Genomic DNA, 5,881 nt, shown 5'->3' on the forward strand with positions numbered 1-5,881 from the left:
TGAAAGAGTCACCAGATTGGGATCGTGAAGTAGCCATTAGGAACGAAATAAAGTTTTGTTGAAGTTTGCTTGAGAAACGTAGCAGAGAAGTAAGAAGATGAATAGTAATATTGCGAGAGAGAAGCGCAGAACAATGATGCGTGATTTAGTAGTGCGATAAAATGGCATGTATTTGGGGGTTATAAGGGTTTGCAACGTCACACCTTTTCAGGCTATGGAAGAAAATAATGATTGAAATTCTTGGGAATTTCAAATGTTGTTGAGAAACACAAAGTGACTATGACAAAAAATTAATAATTGGTATTAATTCTGTCATATTGGGGGGTAATTGTTGACACGCTAAAAGTGCAGCCCAATTCGAATAGCCCAAAGAATGAAGCCCAACTGGACAATGCAGGATAAAGGCCCAAATAGGGTTATTAATGAATGTAGTGAAATTCCACGAATGCAGTAATACCATCGTCCAAACTTGCAAGACGCCCAAGATCTGAGCGAATAAAGTGCCTTGCAGTCGCCCAGAGGTATGACCCTGTTCTCGCCCAAACCTTCGAATCGCCCAGGATCTTAGCAAACATAAGATATTATGGTTATTCAAAAGTGCAGTTATCGAAGCAGTTATTGGGTAATCTTATCACGTTCCACGATTCAAGGAGTTCAGTTGAAGACGGTTGAACGACAAAGAGTAGTGGGAGCATTTAGAGACGACAGTTCCACGATAAGTTGGCCACCATGAAGAAAGTGGGCAGTTATAAAGCAATTAAACAGTTTCTAAGCGGTTGATCATAAAGAGAGCATCAAGGGAATATAAAAGGAAGAAAAGACATAGAGCAAAAGGACCCCGAATCAAACACTCTCAAACAGAGAATATGTAATTTCAATTTCTTAGTTTAGACTTAAACATTTCTTTCAGTATTCGTGTACTTGCGCCCCTTGGAGGCATTCTGTTTAAATTCCAATTGTAAAATCATCGCCAATAAAATACCCCTTTTTGGGACTTTGTCTCAAGAGAGTTGTTCTTTACACAATCGTCTGATTTCTTTTTAATTGTTACTACCCGTGCGAAACACATATATAGCACTAAAAGTACATGATATGCTTGAAACTTGTAATCATGACGGGTTTATAGCATGTTAGTAAGGTCTCTTGAGTTTTGTATACATGCAAACAACTTTATAGGAACCTTACTGAAAATTAAGATGCATAACAGATGATTTGTTAATTTATATTCATTTTTTAATCCATAAAGCTTTGATTGAAAGACACTTGGTTTGGAGATGTCATTTTTTTATTTCAATATGTTATTATAACTTAAGAATAGCCAAAAGGCATCATTAGTTATAATTTTATGTTGTGGAACATAAAATCACATAAAAAATTATTTAGATATACATAAAACATCTCATAAAGTGTAGTTAATTAATATGATGGTTATTTGACCCTAATTATCTTAAGAATTTAATTGCAATAAAGTAACCATTAAAAGCCAAAACAAGAAATTTTCTAGGCCCACAAGTACGGAAAATACTTGTATTTGATATTACTAAAGTTTTTGTAAATTCGATTTGTGATAACAGCCTCTACCCACAGAAAGGTTTGAATTTATATTATTGAATTGATATTGGTTAATTCAATATAATGATAGTCTTCAAAGCATTAATGTATGTGTTTACCTTATGCTGCAGTTCCTAGTTTTTTTCATGAGTATATTCGAATTCCAATTCTATGTGGTAATAACTAGTAAAATCCCGAACTTCACATTACACCTTTGGCCAATATGATTCATGCTATTTACAATGTCGTTCGCATTAATTTTCTTAATTGCTTTCTCTTAAAATGGTGCATTCGATTGTTGAGGTTTTAAGATCTTTATATGGTGTTAGTTTTTGACTCCTCATCCTAGATGGTGAATTTTACATTGAGATATGATAGAAAATTAGGTTAATCAAGATATTGAAGATTGACTAGATGAGCAATGGAAATATTGAAAACGTTGAAATTAGTATTGACAAAGTTTCAAGCTTTTCATTCAATTGATGAAGCTCACCATAAATCCTATATAGGTAATTGACATATTTGGGATATGAGGCATGAAGTGACATGATCTCAATACAATAATATAAGCTCTATATGACGTTATAAATATTCATGTGTGAATTGTTGAAATCGATCGAAAATAAGGTGTCAATTAGGTAAGTAATTAAATGAACAGTTAAGGAATTGGCACAATAAAATATTTTGGGAGCTTAGGTCAAGTAAAATGGATTGTAAACACATTAAAATAAGCCAATGACACTTGATTTGTACCTGTAAGGATAGATGTAAAATCAAATTCTTACTATAAGAAACACCTCATGCTTAGTACACCTCATCCCTAATGATTTGTCTTTGTAGTGACCAATTCCTTCACTCTTAAGCGTTAATCACTCCTACAACTCAGTTAAGACTTCGTATATGTAGTATATTACCCCTAAGTTACATACAAATCCTCCAAGGAAGGTATAAAATCAGATCTTAACACAAGAGATCACCTCATGCTTGAACACCTCATGCTTGGGGATACTTGTCATTTAATTACCAATTTCTTCTGTCTTAACTATCACTCATGACTCAGCCCCTTTAAGACCTCTCATATCTTCCTCCTAAATAAGAGATTAAATCTTTCAAATCATTCCCAATTTATTCCAAGTGAAAGATTAAGCAAAGGTAACAAAGAAAAATAGAAAACAAGAAGCTAAAATTAGTAGTTTAAGCAGATGAGTTTAACTCGCGATTATAAAGTTTTTCTTTATCTATTTTGAGTATTTTATAACCGATTTAAAATCTGAACTTCCTTAAGATTAGGTGGGACTGTTATTGATGATTTTATGTTGGCAAAAAGAGGGGTAATTAATTACAAGAACATGAAAAAATCAACATCAATAGAGATGTGTTGATTGCTGAATTTGGATGGTTTAAACTTTGATTTTGGATAATACTCAGATATAACTTGTATCTATGTATATGAATGTTTTTATATGAGAAATAGCAAGATAGAAATGATTTCTAATAGCCTAGAATCTGATTGATGGTATGCTAATACAATGAAAATTGAAAACAGACAGAGAGAAAATGTTTGTTTTGGTGTTCCATAAAAGGGACTGCTTTTGAAGTTGTAAACCCTTTACTTGTAACTTTAGGGCATGATTAACTTTAAATACATCTTATAGAAATTTGATAAAATTTTGGGAATTAATGGATATGGTTAAGGGTGTGAAAAGGGATTGAAAAAATAATTAGACAGTGATAGAAACCTGAAAACAGATTTTGTCCATTTGCATATTTAACATAGTTTCAACATTTACAAGTTCATTAGTTATTTCATAGGCCTGAAAAATAGATTTTAAGGAGTACTAAGCTATTAACAACAATTCGATGACATTGCCATTCATAACTGAACTCGAGTAATAGGGAGATTTATGGGACTATTTTGCAATGCAATTGGTAACTTGAAATGATAATGTCATCTAAATTATTTTGGCATGAATAGACGTAGTATGAGATTGTGTGTGTTAAGGTTATCAAATCAAGGGTCTTGTTTAATATTAAATGGTAATACAGGTTGTTTTCCGACTTTTAAGTGAAAAGGGAATGGATCTACACTCCATAGAAATGCGCACACACAAGGGCTAAAAGTAAGTAAAAATCCATTCACAATTACAATGCAAGAACATAGTATTTGTGATGTAGTAATGTTAAAATATTTACACAACTTTGATAAGGAGCTCATTTTATATCATACGATGATTATGATCATTGAGTATGTGTTTTCGGAACATATTGACATCGATTTTGTTGAAGTAAATCATTTATGAGCATTTTCATGTGTATACATGACATACGTCTATGGTTGAAAATCCAGCATGCACAACATGATTGCAAACTAGAGTTTTTCTACTAAAATATTTTATTGACCACTACTAGGGCACCAAGGTATGTGAGGCATGTTTATTTGATATGTTTTGTACCGCGGGTGATATTTTCTGGATGATTGCAAAGTTATAGGAGATGGGCCTTTTGTGATCACAAGAGGGTAGACCACTCGATTGTGCCCTTGTGATGTTATGATTATTGATTTTATCGAATACTTCTAAGGTGATCATAGGGGCAGTTAGGGGATGGGCCCTTAGTGGTCACAAGATGCTGATCCAATCGCCAGTGTTGATGTCATATTAGTTATTTGATTGTTGATATTTTGAGTTAACTTTGATTAATATTTGAATATGATGCATTTTACCATAACATGACGTCATATACTCATATTACTTATACTCATAACATGCATGATTTTTACTTATTGGGCATTTCCTTATGTAGTTCTTGCATTGTAGGTAACACATGAAACTTCATAGAGGACATGGCTAGTGATAAGTGTGTTTTTGCACATTTATTTACATCACAAACATGACTTAAATACAAGTAAAAGGATTGAATTGTTACTTAATTTTGTCGAATTCATGCAATGTAGGTAATTCTATGGAAATAGTGGAATTCAGGAGAAAAGAGCCGAAAAAGGACCAAATTGGAGCAAAATGAAAATTTAGGGACCAAATTGCAATTATCTGAAAGTTGACCCGATGAACACATCAAGCAATTGATCACGCTAAGCACCAATTGGAAGTTATAATGGAACATTGGAGCAACTAGAAACAAGAGAGGAGGTCAAGGAGTGAAGGAATGAAACTTGAGGATCAAAATGACTCAAATTAGAAGTTCGCTCTACTATGCGGTCGCATAGTAGAAAACCTATGCGGTCGCGAGTAACCCTCCAGGGATTAAAAATTCCATTTTTCATATACCTATGCGGTCGCATAGGTTATGCGTATGCGGTCGCATAGGTTATGCGTATGCGGTCACATAGGTATAACTTGTCCCCGATTTTTGCAGTTTCCTTATATGATTGCAACTCCTTTGGTAACCTAATTTCGACGGGTTTAAATAGTAAATAAACATCCAGAAGCGGCACGAACGAATTGGAAGGCAAAAACATTCATCTTGGAGAGGATTTGAAGGCAAGATCAAGAATTGATGCGAAGATTTACAAGATTTCTTCAAGTTTTGGTAACCCGGTGATGTATTTTATTCAAAACTTGTTAGATTTCGTTATTTTTATCATGATAGGCTAGATTTCTGCAACTAGGTGATCGATGAACCATGTAATTATTATTAAACTTGTTATTTCATGATTTTGAATTCATAGTTCGATGGGATATTTGAATGAATTATATTGATTTATTTATTTCCACAATTAGTGTGCACTTAATTTGTGTGAACTTGGTGGTTTAATTCTGAATTTGAGAAAATTGGATTAAACTCGACATATATAATTCATCATAGGGTCAGATAGGAGATAGAAATATACCCCTATGCCCTATGTAAATCTTTAATTGCTCACAAAAAGATCACATGCGTTCTTGTATAATTGCATCCGTCATAGAGATATAGGCTGGTAATTTATGAGAATAGGTTCAATACATCTCGAGAGAGAGTATTGAATAGATTTAGGAGCATTGATTTGTCAAATTCTTATTGGATTATCAAAATTATGAAATTAGGATTTAATTAGTAATTATTTGGGGATTCGTGATCCTAGTACATTCGTTTTACATAGATTTTCATAAATTGACAATACATTTCATTTATTTTCAGAACATTTCGTAATTGAGTCGTTCGTTAAGTGAATTTAAGTAATTAGGTTGAAATTAGGGTTTTTCAATTTGGGGATTTCTCCCAAAATTAGGGCTTTTAATTCTAAAATTCATCTTAAATCAATTAGTTTCAGTTAAGGCTAAAATAAATAAAATTGAACTACTTTTTCTCTGTGGGACGATACTCGGACTTCTAA

This window comes from Olea europaea, chromosome 9, assembly GCF_002742605.1.
Source record: "Olea europaea var. sylvestris chromosome 9, O_europaea_v1, whole genome shotgun sequence".
In the NCBI taxonomy this organism is placed as follows: Eukaryota; Viridiplantae; Streptophyta; class Magnoliopsida; order Lamiales; family Oleaceae; genus Olea; species Olea europaea.